This window comes from Canis lupus, chromosome 15, assembly GCF_003254725.2.
Source record: "Canis lupus dingo isolate Sandy chromosome 15, ASM325472v2, whole genome shotgun sequence".
NCBI classification, from domain to species: Eukaryota; Metazoa; Chordata; class Mammalia; order Carnivora; family Canidae; genus Canis; species Canis lupus.
In genome coordinates this window covers 8,374,027-8,391,063 of record NC_064257.1, presented here as the reverse complement: position 1 = coordinate 8,391,063, position 17,037 = coordinate 8,374,027, and the positions used below count along the sequence as shown (strand labels likewise).

The following is a 17,037-nucleotide window of genomic DNA, read 5'->3' as shown; positions in this document are numbered from 1 at the left end:
CTTCTGGGCTTCGGGCCACCTGCTCAGCGTGCCCCCCCCCCCCCCCGAGCTCGCTGCTGGTCTCTGTGTCACACCTCATCCCGCGCGGGACGGTCGGGACATCACACGTGGCTCCCACTCGGTGACCCAGCGTGATCTCGGCATCTCAAGGTCCTTCGTGTAGGCATTTCCGTGAAGTCCTCCTGCTGCTACCTGGCGCCACCCCCGGGAGTGTGGGGAGCCGGGGACACACGTCCTGGGGCCCAGTCCAGCCCGTGAGGCCCCCCAGGAGGTAGAGCCCCCAGGTTTCCCTGCACGGGGTGAAGCGGGTGCCGGAGCCTCACAAGTAAGAGCACAGGCTCAGGCCGACGAGCCGGGAGTCGAAGGCCAGTCCCACCACCTGCTCCCGCGGGACCGCAAGCCACGCGCCAGACCGCAGGATGCAGGACACGCGGAGCGGGAGATGCAGGAGTGGGAGGGGAGTGGAGGCTTCGTGGGGTGTCAGAGCCAGGGGAGCAAGTGAGGTCCTTTCTGTTAAAGCTGGAGCCGGACCCGACTTAGCAGACGGAGGTCAGTGAGCAAGCACCAGGCTTCTAAGGACAAAGAAATACGAAAATGGGAAGAAAAGGAAATTCTACTGCAGAGCCGAGGGAAGTCAGTGCTGAGCAAAAGTGGTAGAACTTTCAAAACCATAAAGTCCTGCCGGAACTTGCCGTGCCAAGGGTTTCTGCTCTTCGAAAGTGGACAATGTGATCTTTCTCCAGGACAAGTGGGGACCTGGGTCCCCAAAAGGTGTATTTTTGTCGATAGATATTCCTGCCACGTTGTTATAAATAGGATTCATCTGGGAATTACACCCTGATGGGCCTCTTGAGGTTAAAGTGATTCCAATTTCAAGACCTATAGCAAAAAAATAAAAAATAAAAAACATAGTAAATTAAGAGTTTGGAGCATAGAGAATAAACTAAGAAAAACAGGCATAAAATAGTAGGAAGAGAACTGTAGAGGGGGAACAAGAACACTTGAATCTGGGTGTTTGTTATTAGTATGTTTGAGAGATGACCTGCACGCTGGCTCGCTTCCTGGACTCTGAGCAAAATAAATGTGATTTGACTGTGTTCCACTTGTTTTAGCTGGGACAGGGCAACATGCACTGCGCTTCCAAACGTTGTCGTATATTATGATGCGTTCGCTTGCTGTAGTCCCTCCAATTAGGCTTTTTAGTTCAATCTACTGGGATTCTTTGCAGATATGACACAGGTCTCTCCATTAGGGTCTCTATTACAGGAATGTAATAGATTTTGCCATTTTTAGGAAAAAGAAAGGCCGTAAACGACTTAAATGTCAACCAGTAGGGGGAAGAAGCATAGCTTTACATCCACTGCCATAAAAAGACATACAGCCAAGTTAAAATTCACAGAACAACACGTACAACTGGATCCTATCTGAATGACAAAGATAAATCCTCTGACAACCAGACAGACGGAGGTATGTGGATCCATTAGCAATCGTGTAAGACATACACCCAATTATTAACAGCGGTTAATTCCTGGGCAAAGAGCAGAATTGGGTTAGGGAAAAAGAAGGGAAAAGCCAATTTCCCTTTATAGTCTACGTGCTTTTGTGTTTGCATTTTTATAAGGAGCATGTTTTTGTACATTACTTGTTTATTCTTTTAAGCAATAAAAGACAAAGTATTTATTTTAATGGAAATATTTCATTAATATTTGGGGGTTTAGCTGGAAACATTACCTGTGGAGTAACAAATAGTAAATGTGTGGCTTCTTCTGACTTTTGTTAATGAACCCGACATGCTCTCGGCCTTGACTCTGTATTAAAGCAACGGAAGTGCATGAGGTGAGGGAGGCTAGAGGGAGAGCAGCCCTGCAGAGGACCAGGTAGGTGAGGACCAGGTAAGGGGAGGACCCGGTAGGGGAGGACCAGGTAGGGGAGGACAAGGTAGGGGAGGACCAGGTAAGGGAGGGTCAAGTAAGGGAGGAGCAGGTAGGGGAGGACCAGGTAAGGGAGGGTCAAGTAAGGGAGGAGCAGGTAGGGGAGGACCAGGTAAGGGAGGATCAGGTAGGGGAGGACCAGGTAAGGGAGGACCAGGTAGGGGAGGACCAGGTAGGGAAGAGGTAGGCGCAGGAAGCTGAGGGAGAGGGTGACTGGGGGAGGCCCGGCCGCAGAGGAGGGCGCCACAGCCTGAGGGGCCTCACCTGCTTTCCTCCACCCACCCCTGCACTTCCCAGCCCCTCGCCCGCACCCAGCCAGGACAAGCAGCTGGCATTCAGCCTCAGGCGAGTGCAAACAAGTCCTCTTCTCCAGGGACGTCAGACAGTTCGTGGTAGGGCCTAAGGTTTTGGGTCCTCAGCTTGACGGCCCCCAGGAAAGTCCTCATCCTGGCTGGCGGGCGGGTGCCCTCAGACTCAAAATGAGCCCCGCCCTGCCCCCACCCGGCCTCACGCCCAGAGCCCCCAGTCAGACTTCTCACTGGGGTCTACAGAACCCAGCTCACGGATCTTCTTTCTGAAATACGACAAGACACACAAATGTCGTTGAGATATTAGCAGATCCAGAAACTTGAGAGGGACCAAGACAAACTCTGGTAGAATCAAACATAATCATGGAATAGAGGAAAACTTGGCTCAAAGAGATTTAACAAAGATTTTATAAAACCAGAAGAGGATGGAGCACCTGGGTAGCTCCGTGGTTGGGCGTCTGCCTTCGGCTCAGGTCATGATCCCCGGGTCCTGGGATCGAGTCCCGCATCGGGCTCCCTTCTCCCTCTGCCTGTGTCTCTGCCTTTCTCTCTCTGTCTCTCATGAATAAAAAAGTAAAATCTTAAAAAAAAACAAACAAAAACAGGTCCAAGTCCCTGCTCCGCTGTGTCAGGTATACTTGGACCCAACCTCGAGCTTGCAAATAAACCCTCGTGCACTTGCAAAAACAAAACAAAACAAAACAAAAACAAAAACAAAACAAAACAAAAAAAAAAACAAAACAGAGAATGTGTTGATTTGAAAAACAAATCAGAAAAGTGATTAGAGATTTAAAATGCAACAGCTAAAATAAAATGTTCCGAATTAAAATCATAAGACAACATAAAGGATATCTTCCAGAGAATTAAGATAAAGAGAGGAAATGTGAAAGAACAGATAAAATGCAGAAGTCCAATGTTAACCAAATGGAATCCCAGAAGGAAATAGAGAAAAGGTGGGAGTGAGAGGGGAGGGCTGAATGAAGCCCAGCTCCCTCCACATCCTAGCGTTACCTGTTTCCCAGGGGGGCCTCTTGGACCATCATCAGTCCCATCAAGACTGGGGGATGGTATATTCAGGAAGGGGACTTGAGGGAAGCCAAAAATGACAAATGTCTACTACTTTCTTTTCTTTTTTTTAAAACAAGATTTTATTTATTTGAGAAAGAGAGAGAGGTCAAGAGAGGGGGGTGTGTGGGGGGGAAGGAGAGGGAGAAGCAGACTCCCCACTGAGCAGGAAGGCCATCATGGGGTTTGATCCCAGGACCCCAGGATTATGACCCGAGCCGAAGACAGATGCTTAACCCACTGAGCCACCCAGGCAGCTCTCTACTACTTTCTTAATGTGGCCCTAATAGCACCAAGGAAGCCAGGACATGGTCTTTGTTCATGTGGACACTTGGACCCAAAGGATAACTCATTTGACTCATCCAGAGAAATGCTAAAATTAGGACAGGGTGAGCAGAGCCCTGAGATTATCACTAATGACATTCCTCCAGGCAAACATCAGTCCACCGTTTGGATCTGATTATTCAATTGCTTATAATCTCGCTCAACTCCCCAGGCTTCAGCTCGTTTCTCCATCTTGTTTATAAGGATGTCATGACTTTTTGCAACACATTGGTCTCCAGAGTGTAGCAGGCACCCCCAGGTGAGTGCCTGGCTAGTAAACACCCTGCCTTTTCTAGGAACGGGACTATGGGAATCCCTGCAGCCGTGTCTGTACTATGAGATTCTGGTGCCCAACCAACTAGTCATGACTGACTAACCCAACAGTAGATTTCTGATCAATTTAGAACAATCGGATTTTCTATTCTAGAAAGCTGAAAATTGGTCCAGTAAGGGATTCTAGAGAGAGTCATTAGGCTCCAACCTACAAAGCAGGGCCACAAAATCCTATATATTGAAAAAGGGTAAAAAAAAAAAATCAAGAAAGCCACAAATGAGTAAGTATAAGACAAAAGGCACAAAAATTTATTTGTCAAGAACCAAGAATTATGATAGAGGCAAAGGTAGATTCACTGGAGACCTTCAGATCTCAACTGAAGAAGCTGAATACATTAAAGACAGGTTTTAGGAAGCAGTCAAGACAAGGAGAGATGCGGGCATGGTAAGGACTCTTAGGGAAGGAGAAGCTCAGGTGGCATTTTGTTCAGGAAAACGTAGGAAGGCCAATGTGAAGACCATAGTAATCAAGGTAAAAGCCAGCCAAAATACGAACAAAATATCGTGATCCAAAATTTGCATCTGAGGCCCCCTGGCTGGCTCAGTACAGCATGTGACTCCTGATCTTGAGATTGTAGGTTTGAGCGCCACGCTGGGTGTAGAGATTACTTAAAAATAAAATCTTAAAAAAAAAAAAAGATGACATCTGAAAGACACGCTGCAACACATACTTGGAGAGGACCCCTGCATGATCAGGAAGGTGAGACGGGCACTTAGCTGTCTGTACTTTTATGTAATATTCCTGAAACAGTTTTTTAAAAAGGTCTTTTTACCTACTTAACTCCCCTATTTTCCAGATGATGTCTATGTTGCTTTCCTGGCCACTCCCAGTAATATTAAGCTACTTGAAACGTATTTCCCTGTTTGTTCTCCACCTTACAAGCTGTTATACTTAAAATTTTTTTTTTTACTTATTTGACAGAGAGAGATTGAGCACAAGCCAGGGGAGCAGCAGGCAGTGGGAGGGGGAGAAGCAGTCTCCCAGCTCAGCAGGGAGCCCGATGTGGGGCTCCATCCTGGGCCCTGGGATCATGACCTGAGCCCAAGGCAGACAGACAGACAGACGCTCAATCAGCTGAGCCAGTCAGGCGCCCCCGAGCTGTCCTACTTCTGTTTTGGAACTGAGGTCGCGCGGGCCCTGCTCTACCCAGACTCTGCCATTTACCAAATACATGACCCTCGGCAATTTTCTTAACTCTGCGAGCTTCGTTTTCCTGATGCAGAATTATTAAACACAAGCAAACATGGGGAGTTCACGGCATCGAGCCTGGGACATAGTAAGTACACCCTACACCGTAGCTCTTTTCTACCGTTTTCACTATTGTTCTTTTTTTTTTTTTTTTTTTTTTTTTTTATGATAGTCATACAGAGAGAGAGAGAGAGAGGCAGAGACACAGGCAGAGGGAGAAGCAGGCTCCATGCACCGGGAGCCCGACGTGGGATTCGATCCCAGGTCTCCAGGATCGCGCCCTGGGCCAAAGGCAGGCGCTAAATCGCTGCGCCACGCAGGGATCCCCACTATTGTTCTTTTTAATCACAGTCACGTGTTGGCACTGCCGTAAAGACACCAACAAGGGGACTCAGATGTGTTCAACGGATTCTTTTGTTACAAACAGGAGTTGGACGTTTTTAAATGTGTTTTATATTTTTATGACCTCAAAATCACACTTAAAACTTTTAGCTCTGAACTTCTTGAAGGACAGAAGTTACATTTGTCTCTAGCATCAAATATACGTGGCTCTCAACCCGCAAGAGGCAGACAGCAAAATTGTGTCAGAGCTCCTACTACTGGAGTGAAAACAGATTTACTTAATGGTGACCGGTGAAAGTCCCCAAGAGAAATGTCCATTTGCAGGTCTCATTAGCGGCCTTATACCAGACAGTGAGGGCGGTTTTGTCTGTTGTATGTTTTATATCTCATCGAGAGAGAAAATTTTCCAACCCAAAGAAGAGTGAAGGTTAAAAGTCTATCACTGAAGCCTTGGGGAGTCTCACCCCCAAATCTTGTCCATTAGTCCAATCAACCACCCTTTTCTGGAAGTTTGCCACATAGAAACAGCAGAAGCACCCTCTGAAAACAGCCCACCTACATGGGAAGCAACTTGGAATCACTGTTTCAACTATTACAAAGAAGTATCTTGGTTTATGTGTACAATGGAATATTTCTCAGCCATCAGAAATGACAAATACCCACCATTTGCTTCGACGTGGATGGAACTGGAGGGTATGATGCTGAGTGAAGTAAGTCAGTTGGAGAAGGACAAACGTTATATGGTCTCATTCATTTGGGGAATATAAAAAATAGTGAAAGGGAATAAAGGGGAAAGGAGAAAAAATAAGTGGGAAATATCAGACAGGGAGACAGAACATGAGAGACTCCTAACTCTGGGACACGAACTAGTGGGGGGGTGGAAGGGGAGGTAGGAGGGGGGTGGGGGTGACTGGGTGACGGGCACTGAGGGGGGCACTTGACGGGATGAGCACTGGGTGTTATTCTGTATGTTGGCAAATTGAACACCAATAAAAATAATTTATTAAAAAAAGGAAATATCTTTCACATGTCACACAACTAGCATAGAAAAATGAAGCAGTGGGTGAGGAGTCTGCTTAAAATTTTCTCTCTCAAGGTGCCTGGGTGGCTCAGTTTGTTGAGTGTCCAAGTCTTGATCTCATCTCAGGTCTTGATCTTGAGGTCATGGGTTCAAGTCCCGCACTGGGCTCTACACTGGGCAGGGGGCCTACTTAAGAAGAAATCAAAACAAGAGAACTGGGTTCTTGATTTTGTGAGGGTCCACCATTCTGAGCATTATTAGGCTGTCGAAACTCAGCAAGGCACGGTGTGCTCCATGCCAAAGCTCTCACTGGAGATAACCCAGTTATAACCCAAGCTTCCTTGACCCCCCAGAATAAGAGCACAGATTGGGAAGTTTCTACATTAGATGGATTCTCTTGTATCCCTACTTAAAAAGGAAAACATCGATGCCAGATATAGTGAAGGTTGACTGATAAAAGGATAAATTCATGACTCTAAATGTCCATTTTTGCTCCTCTACCCTCTTTTATGTAATAATTATAGATGTTGTTTCTTGAACTACGCTGCACACTTTGCTTCCCCAAATAAATTCCACCTGTGAGGTCCAAGTCCCTGCTCCGCTGGTCGGGTATACTTGGACCCCCCCCACCAAAAAAAAAAATTCCACCTGTGAATGGCTCCTCACCCCATGCCCAAATTCTAATCTGCCTTTCAGGATGACCTGTCCTATTGATTTCGGACTTACCTGGCAAGGCTTCTCAGTCACGGAAGCCAAATCCTTGCATAAATTTCTTACTATATGTATCATTTGCTTCTGGTTCTCTTCCCCTGGTTCAATTATTCTGACTGATACAGACGCTGGTGCCAGAAGTGGTTCTAGAGAAACAGAATCTTAAAGATGAATTTTCCAAACTGATTCTCGGTTTTCTGGGATTGGTTCTCTGATCTCATTAAAGACAATACTGACTCTATTTCTAGCGGTAAAGAGGACACTAGTAGTCCATGACAAGACATGTGCAAAATATCATCATTTGATAGGAAATCATTAGGAAATCGAATACCTGGAGAAAGTGAGATTCTAGGTGACCACGTATTTGTTACATTAGACATTTCAGTGGAACTAAGGAGTCTAATGAGATAGGCTGCTTGTCCGAGCTGCGGTGGAGAATGCCAAGAGGGCTTTTCTGATTCCCAGCTTCAGCTTCACATTGACCTGAAAGGGAAATCTGCCCTGGGATGAGCCCTCCTCTCCTATAGCCTAGTGGCTCTTCCTGCAAGGGGCGGAACTACATGCAAACAGGCTCTTGACCTAAAAGTGTTTTCCGTTAAAGGGAGAGCACCGATTGGGAAGGAATGGGATTCTGAAAATTGCAATGGGGACGTGAAATCGGGGACACGGAATCTCTCAATTCCCCCAGGTCCTCTTTGCCGGTAGAATCAGCTCTTTGACTCTTGCCTGAGATTAGCCCTTCTTTTCCAGAACTAGTTGTCTTACGAGGCACTGTTGACTGTCCTCAGCATCTGCTCCTCTCCTTACTTCTGGGAGACTGTAACTCGAGGTCAGTCCCAGCAGGCTCCAAAGGGTGAGTCACAGTGTAACCCACGCACCAAAAGACGCCCTAGTACACCGACAGGCCTGCATGATTTTTTCCTATTAATAGAGATGTAAAATATGGGTCATATGTGAGAATAGACCTTAAGGGTGTGAGATGATGGTAGAAAGAATACAAAGTTGGATCCGGCTGACTATATTGGTATGAGTCTATTAAGCAGAGATTCTGAATTCAAAGTTTTAACTTAAGGGGATTAGAAAAGGATCTAATAGTTTGGCTGGTCAGCTGTACCATGGATCCAAAGGTTTCAACTACACCAAATGAAGCAGAAACTTGCCTTGGCACATTGTAAAGAACGTCCTGGTGTATAGTATAAAGGAAAGTATCCAAAAGCTAAGAGATACCGTTTTCTTCCCTTCCTTATCCTCCTATCTCTAACATAAAATATACTAATAAATTAACTTTAGATCACAGAATTTTTTTTAAAGTATTATTTTTAAAAATATTTTATTTATTTATTCATGAGAAACACACACACACACACAGAGGCAGAGACACAGGCAGAGGGAGAAACAGGCTCCATGCAGGGAGCCCGACGTGGGACTCAATCCTGGGTCTCCAGGATCAGGCCCCGGGCCAAAGGTGGCACTAAACCGCTGAGCCACCGGGCTGCCCTAGATCACAGAATTTAATGTTCTTGCATGCTCTCATGGAGTAAGAGCAAGCTTTGGGTTGTATAAAAGGCAATTGTATTGATGAGGGACAGGAGCAGGAAAATGTTTACCCTTAGCCCAGAAGGCTGACCTAAAGCCTGCATAGTTTTTTGATAAGAATCAAATACATGCTGGTTGCTACATTCTTTAAAGGGTATCATGATTGCCTCACCAATAGTTAATATCAAACTGAATGATGTGTGTGGTGTCTAAATGGGATGTCTGTCCTGATTGGACGGGGACCCCCAAATGTGGGGTGATGATTGGGGGGAAGCCAGTGGTGCAGGTGGTGAAAGAATTCACCTGAGGTAGAACAAAGGAGATAGAAGTTTACTGAAGGCACCACAAGGGGGCAGCGTGCGGGAGAGGAGAGAGAGGAGGAGAGGAGAGAGGAGGAGAGGAGGGGAGAGGAGGGGAGGGGAGGGGAGAGGAGGGGAGGGGAGGGGAGGGGAGGGAGGGGAGGGGAGGGGAGAGGAGAGGAGAGGAGAGGAGAGGAGAGGAGAGGAGAGGAGAGGAGAGGAGAGGAGAGGAGAGGAGAGGAGAGGAGAGGCTGTCTGCAAAGAGGCAGTGGAAGGCGAGAAGGTCTGGTGAAGTATGGAATTCTCTCTTTTTGGGTAACTGTGCCTGATTGTAAGTAGCCCACTGGTCAGTGAGGGCCTATGGATATTTTGATATGGGTCACCTTACGGACCTGTCTGTATTCAGCCAGGGGGTCACTGTGGGCCCTCTGCACATTCCATCACTCAAGCCTGTTTGCCTAAAAGCAGCCTCTACAATATGCACCCGATGAATCTTGCAAGAGTAGTTTTCTGAGCAGTAATTCAAAGAAATTGGAAGAAATTTTTATAATCTGATACTCCCTGCATGTCCCACTTCCCTTTGATTACTAAGTATATAACCACCAGCCTCACATAGCAAAAAGTGCAGCTATAGGTCCTGTCCCCACGCTACTTAAAAAAACTTACTAAGCTGCACTATAAACATCTCAAGAATTCTTTTTTTTTTCCCAAGAATTCTTTCTTGACCGTGCACTAGAAGGCTCCACATCAGTATCATGTTAGGCAGAAGTAACTTTGTTATTGCCTTTATTTGAGATTAAGCATAGCTTGAGGTGTATAAGGGTAGCAAGCTACCAAGGGGGTAGACCATGCTCTGTGTGTCCATTGACTAAGCTACAATCCCTAGTTATTCAGATATGAATCTGGGTATTGCTATGAAGGTGTTTCATAGATGTGATAAAGACCATAATCAGGTTTCTGACCTATAAAGAGCTTGGAGATCATCACTCCCATCCTTACAAGAGCTGAAGAAACTGAAAAAGCAATGACTTTCTTGGGATGGTTGGAGAATTGAGGTTGAGGGACAAATTGCCGCCCTAAAAGCTGGAGAGATATGCAAATACAGAGAATCATGTAATGATCTGTTTACGTTGAGCAGAAACCCCTGAAGCCATAAACAGAACACTTATACGATAATTCTGGATGCTGGAAGCTGTATGGGTGAGTGTGAAAGTGAGAAACTCCTGGGATTGAAGTCTTGGTGAGGAGGGAGAGGGACACGTTTTTATGTGTATTCATTCCAAAGACTCCTACCAGGCTCTCAAGGTTAAGAACCAAGAAAAAAAGATCATAGATCTGGCAGGAGGAGAGGAAAAAATAACCATCTTGAAATCCACCCAGATCGTTCTCCATATCAAAACCTACTCTCTACAGGAAAAGCCGTTCCAGAGTCTTATCTACCTAGAAGGAAGGACATTTATCTAACTCCTGCCCTCTCTAGCCTTCCTGTCTCACAGAAGAGAGTTAGGGGGCAAATAAAAGCCAAGAAACACTTGGGAAGGTGACAGCCCAGGAATATAGTCCTGCCACTAAAAGACTGAAATGTAATCAAAAGATTAAAGAGTGTTTCCCCTTCCCCACACCTTCTCACCAGTACAACACTGGGTTACAGCTGAAAGAACAAGGTATAGGCTCTATTAAGGAGATCTTCTCTGGGAAATTAATGGCAGAGGTAAAACCATGGACAACAAGGAGTTTGAAGCTTCTGGCACCCACAACTACAGTGAACAATAACCACAGCCCAACTCCTAACCTGATTAATATAAAGCCTCACATTAAAGACCTCTTACTGGGACACTGGGTGACTCAGCGGTTGAGCATCTGCCTTTGGCTCAAGACGTGATCCCACGGTCCCAGGATCGAGTCCCACATCGGGCTCCCTGCAGGGGAGAATTTCAGTGAAATACTGAAAGCCTTCTCCCTAAGATAAGCAACTAGACAAGGAGTATCCAAATTGAAAAGAAGCAAAGCTATCCCTACTAACAATGACATGGTCCTATACATAGGAAATCCTAAAGAATCCACAAGGAAGCTACCATTGCTAACAGACAAATTCAGCAAAATTATAGGGTACAAAAATCAGTTATGTTTCTATACACTAGTAATAAATAATATGAAAAGGAAATTTAAAAAGTAATCCCATTTGTAGTAGAATCTGAAAGAATAAAATATCTGGGTTTAAATTTAACCAAGGAGATAGAAGACATACACTGAATAAAACATGGCTGAAAGGAATTAAAGAAAACCTAAATAAATGGGAAGACAACTTGTGTTCATGGATAGGGATACTAACTGTTGTTAAAATGTCAACACTACTCAAACCTCTCTACAAATTCAGCACAATCCTTATTCAAAATTCCAACAACGTTGGAAGACTCATACTTCATACTCATACTGGTTTCAAAACTTACAAGGCTACAGTACCCAAAACAGGGTTGTACTGGGATAGACCTAAGACATATAGATCAATGGAATAGAATTGAGAGCCCCCAAATAAACCCATTCATCCTATTCAACCCATGTGCCAAGTTCATTCAGTGGGGGAAAGAATAGTCCCTTCAATAGACGGTGCCAGGACAACTAGATATCCACATGCAAAACAATGTTAGACTCCTACCTCACACTACATACAAAAACTAACCGAAAATGGATCAACAAGCTAAATATAAGAGCTAAAACCATAAAATACTTGGAAGAAAACATAGGGGTAAATCTTTATGACCTTAGATTTGGCAATGGGTTTGTAGAGACATCAAACACAAACAGTAACAAAAAATAGATAATCTAAACATCAAAATTAAAAACTTTTGGACAAAGATCACATGATTTCACTTACACATGGAATCAAACAAAACAAATGAACAAACACTCTTGAATACAGAAAACTGGTGGTTGCCAGAGGACAGGTGGGCGAGTGAAAGGGCAAAACAGATAAAGAGGTAAAAACCTCCAGGTATAAAATAAATAAGTCATGGAAATGAAAAGTAGGGAATATAGTCAATAATATTGTAATAATGTAGGGTAGGAGATGGTGACTACACTTATGGTGAACACTGAATAATATATGGAACCATCAAATCACTACGTTGTACATCTGAACCCAACACAACATTGTATCTTCTATTTCTAGAAAAAAAATAAATCTGTGCATCAAGGACATTATCAGGAAAGTAAAAAGACAAAAGAAAGAAAGTAAAAACAATCTACAGTCTGGGAGGAAATTTTTGCTAATCACCTGATATGCAGAAGATATAAAGAACTCCAACAAAAAGACAACTCAATTTGAAATGAGCAAAGGTATTGAACAGACATCTCTCCAAATCTATGAAAATGGTCAATATGCAAATGAAGATGTTCAACATCATCAGTCATTAGGCAACTGCATATCAAAACTACAAGATGAAAAAAAAAAAAACCCTACAAGATGAAAAAAACCCCACAAGATGCCACTACTAGGATAGCTGTAGTAATTACACAAAAACAAAAAACAAGCATTGGTAAGGATGTGGAGAAATTATTGAATCATGTACATTGCTGGTGGGAATGGAAACTGGTGTAGCCGGTTACCATTGTGGAAAAAGGTTTGGCTCTTCCTCAAAAGGCTAAATATAAAATTACCATAGGACCCAACAATTCCACTCCTTGGTATATAACCAAAGGAACTAAAAGAGGGGCTCCAACATAAACTCGTATGTTGATGTTCTGAAACTGCATTTTCACAATGGCCAGAAGATAGAACACAAGTACCTATCAACAAATGGATAAATGAAAATGTAGTATATATATAAAACATAGTACTATTCAACCATAAAAAGGAATGAAGTTCTGATATATGATACAACTTGAAAAAAATGTGCCAAGTGAAATAAGTTGGAGACAAAAAGACAAATATGATTCCACTCATATAAAATATCTAGAATAAGCAAATCTGTAGAGACAGAAAGTAGATTACAGTTTACCAGGGGATAGGGGAAGAATGGTAAGTAACTGCCTAATAGCTACCGAACTTTTATTTGGGATGATGAAAGTTTTATTTTTTATTTTTTATTTTCTTATAAATTTATTTTTTATTGATGTTCAATTTGCCAACATATAGAATAACATCCAGTGCTCATCCCGTCAAGTGCCCCCCTCAGTGCCCGTCATCCAGTCACCCCCACCCCCCGCCCACCTCCCCTTCCACCACCCCTAGTTTGTGTGATGAAAGTTTTAGAAATAGATAGTGGCAATGAATGCCACTGTGAATATATGCCCCTAAATTATACACTTAAAAACAGTTAAAATGCAAATTTTGTTATGCATATTTTACCACAATTTATCATAACATACCAAAGGTGCAGTATAACTGGGTGGATTGTAGGATAAATCAATTTTATCTCAAAAAATATTTAAAAATTGTCAGGACCTGTGCATCCACTTGGAAAGTGTTTTTATTTCCCAGGTTGAAGACCACGGCCGTAGCACAGTCACCAAAGGAATGCAGGAACACTCAGGCTAGAGACGCAGCATCACATAGCTACCATTCTGCAAAGCACGTTGGAGGGCAACAATTCTGCCCATTGCTCAAAGATCATAACTACAGTAATGAGTATCCTAACATACAAAATAAACACTCTAGAATGAAAAGCCTGCATTAGTTATAGAATAGAGGTCCTCTATTTCTGACTGAAGAGTAGGCCAGAACAAGACTTTTCACCACAATAAAAAATTATCATTAATTCCTTGGTGAAGAAAAAATTGGAAAGTGGTTCCTGAATCTACTATATTATCTTTTAGCTGTATTTATCTGTGCATATGTAAACTCCATTTATCATTTATGGAGGAGTCTGATTAACTCAACAAAATATTATCTCCATAAAGTTCCAAAGTAAAGGACCTTATGAGACACAGGAAGAACTCTAAAACATATTGTAAGCAGTGGCATATGATCCTATTTAAATACAAAAACTGTGAGGTCCTAATTCCAAGGCAGATAGTTAAGTACACACCTGCCTCTCCCACTGAATGTAACTTTAAATCCTAGACAAAACGCATGGATTGGATCCTCAAAACTCTAAAATATAAATGGTAGTAGCAGACAAATTAGGAAAGCAGACCTATGTTCTAAATTCCACAGAACTGGCAACGACTTCATAATTCTTCAGTTACTACACAGCTTGGACCCAAAGGCAGCCAGAAACACAGAAGTATGCTCTGAAGGAGCCAAGAGAAACCCTCCCTTTCTGACTGAAGAGTGGGAAAGAGGGCTCCTGAAGATCAGAGGGTGGGTCACAGCTCTTCCCCCACCTCCTTCTTCTTTTCTTACTTCTTCGCCATTCCAGGTCCCAGATGATATACCATAGCAACCGTATCTGGTAAGGCACTTAAATCTCAGAGGATTCAGAGTGAATAGATCCCTTCTCTTTGACCAAAAGAGCTATGATCCCAAGAGTGTGGGCAAATCTCCATTGATTTTCTTCCTTCCGTCTCGTTACCTTCTCACCACAGATGCAGTCACAGGAAGTGTACAGCAGAAGGAAGAAACTAAAGTCTCAGCTCTTTAGATGAAGGACTGGGAAGGGAGGCTCCAAGGAGCCAGAAAGTGTCAAGGACTCTATAAAAAGTAGCAAGATGAAGAGTGTGATCCCACAGTTGTTTGAATTATTCAAGTTACCTCTGAGCTGTACATACAATGGGTCTGACCCTATATATATAGCACAAGTTCTGAGAAGTGAGCTACCGGGAAGAACTATTGTCCAGGTCTAATTTACCACTGAGTAATACACATGCAGCAGTGATCCAAGTAGTGCTGCAATCACTTAGAAACTGAACTGATACTGGAACCATAGGTCATGGAAGCACATCAAAACATGCAGCCTGAACCTAACTTGGCTGACTATTATCCTTAGTTACCCAGAGATTCATACACAATATCTGAAAAGTCAAAGATGAAATCCAAAATTATTTAGCATACAAAGAACTAAGAAAATTTCAACTCCACAATCAACAAAAACCAATCATGACGTGACACAAATTTTAGAATAACCAGAGAAAGATGTTAAGGCAGCTATTATAACCAGACACTAAAGGTGAACATTTCTGAAGCAAATGGAAAGATAGTTTCAGAAAAGGAATATAAAGAAAGATCAAATGGCAATTTTAGGAATAAAAAATACAAAAATAAAAAATTCACTGGATGAACTCAGAATGGAGATAAAAGGGGTCAGTGAACTTGAGATAGGTCAATAGAAACCATCCAATATGAACAGAAGAGGGGTTAAAAAAAATAACTGAGGAGAGGCCTTGGGATCTGTGAGACAATACCAAACCGTCTAATATCATTGGAGTCTGAGTCAGAGAGGAGAAAGGAGGTGGAATAGCAAAAATATGAATAGCTGAAAATTTTATGTAGTTGTGGAAAGATATGTACTTATACATTCAAGAACCTCAGAAAACCCCAAATGAAAAATTCAAAGAAAGCTCACCCAAACATATCATAATCAAATTAATAAAAAGGACAAAGATTCCTGAAAGCAGCCAGAGAAAATGTTTCATAGGATGAAAAAATTATTTGAATGGCTGCATATTTCTCATCAAAAGTCACGGAGGTCAGAAGGAAGTGGGAATTTTTAATGTGTTGTAAGAAAAGAAATGTCAACCTAGAATTTTATATCCTCTAAAAATATCTTTCATGTATTAAAGTAAAATAAAGACATTTTCATATGAATGCAAACTATGAGAATTAGAAATCAGCAGATCAGCTCTAAAAGACATGTTAAAAGTAGTTTTCCAGGTGGGAAGGATATGATACCAATGGAAACTCAGAACAGCAGGTGTTAAGAAAGAGCAACAGAAATAACAAATATCCAGATATATGTAATGGACTGTTTTCCTCTTGAGCTCTTAAAAATATGTACAATAGTCATAAACAAAATATACTATATCATCCAAAGGGGTTTTATAATTTATAAGACAACTATAAAGGGATGTAAATGGTGATAAGATACCTACATTCCACTTGAATTGGTAAAATACTGATTTTAAGTATACTGTAAAAGTTTAAGTACATTTAGGGTAATCCCTTAAAAAAAGTAAAAAACTAGACAAAGAGATACAGTAAAAAAACCACAACAGATAAAATACTAAAAAAAATGCTCAAGAAATCCAAAAGAGGGCAGGAAAAGAGAAATGGAAAAATGTAGAAGAGAAATCATACAGAAAATAATAAAATGGCAGTTCTAATCCAATATATAAATGCACATAGTCTAAATAAACCAAGTAAAATATTGAGATTATCAGAAAAATTAAGGCGTGGATCACTATATGCTCTCCATAAGAAAGTCATTTCTAATGTAATGACAAAGATAGGTTAAAAGTAAAATGACAGATGGGATGCCTGGGTGGCTCAGCTGGGTCAACCAGCTGCCTTCCGCTGAGGTGAAGTGAGTCTGCCTCTCTCTCTCCTTTTGCCCTGCTCCCTGCTTGTGCTTTCTCAAATAAATAAATAAAATCTTAAAAAAATAAAATAGAAAAGACTTACCATACAAAAACTAATCAAAAGAAAATAATCCTAGATATTTATGTACCAAACAACAGAGCTTCAAAAACCAACAGTCCTAAAAAAGGAAGAATAGATCCATTATCAAAGCTGGAGATTTCAACATTGCTTTTTCAGTAATGACACCAGTAGAAAATCAGCAAAGACAGAACTGAACAATACCAGGAGAATCCAAACTCTTTTCAAGTATACATGGAACACTTGGCAAACAGACCAGATCTTATCTCCTAACAAACTCTAACATTTTAAAAGAACTGAAATCATACAAAATATGTTTTGATGATGAATCTGAAAATCAACAACTGCAAAATAACTAGAAAAGCCTCCAAAAGTTTAGAAATGGAAGAAATATCAAACAATATTAGAAACAATTCTGAATTGAACAATAAAAATTTAACAATA

The 17,037-nt window shown here is 42.2% G+C and overlaps 2 long non-coding RNA genes across 3 annotated transcripts; one reads left to right on the top strand and one right to left on the bottom strand.

Moving 5' to 3' along the window:
• Nucleotides 1–6,482: 6,482 nt before the first annotated feature.
• Nucleotides 6,483–9,106, bottom strand: LOC125752571 (uncharacterized). 2 transcript variants are annotated; one of them, XR_007402460.1, is made up of 3 exons: nucleotides 7,556–9,106; nucleotides 7,240–7,370; nucleotides 6,483–6,702 (listed from the first exon to the last, which is right to left on the bottom strand). It is a non-coding gene; the product is annotated as an uncharacterized LOC125752571 (long non-coding RNA). The 2 variants fall into 2 exon arrangements; XR_007402461.1 differs by having other exon boundaries at nucleotides 6,483–6,699.
• Nucleotides 9,107–14,223: 5,117 nt separating this feature from the next.
• LOC112642442 (uncharacterized) lies at nucleotides 14,224–17,037 on the top strand. The gene is made up of 2 exons (XR_003125252.3): nucleotides 14,224–14,361; nucleotides 14,586–17,037. It is a non-coding gene; the product is annotated as an uncharacterized LOC112642442 (long non-coding RNA).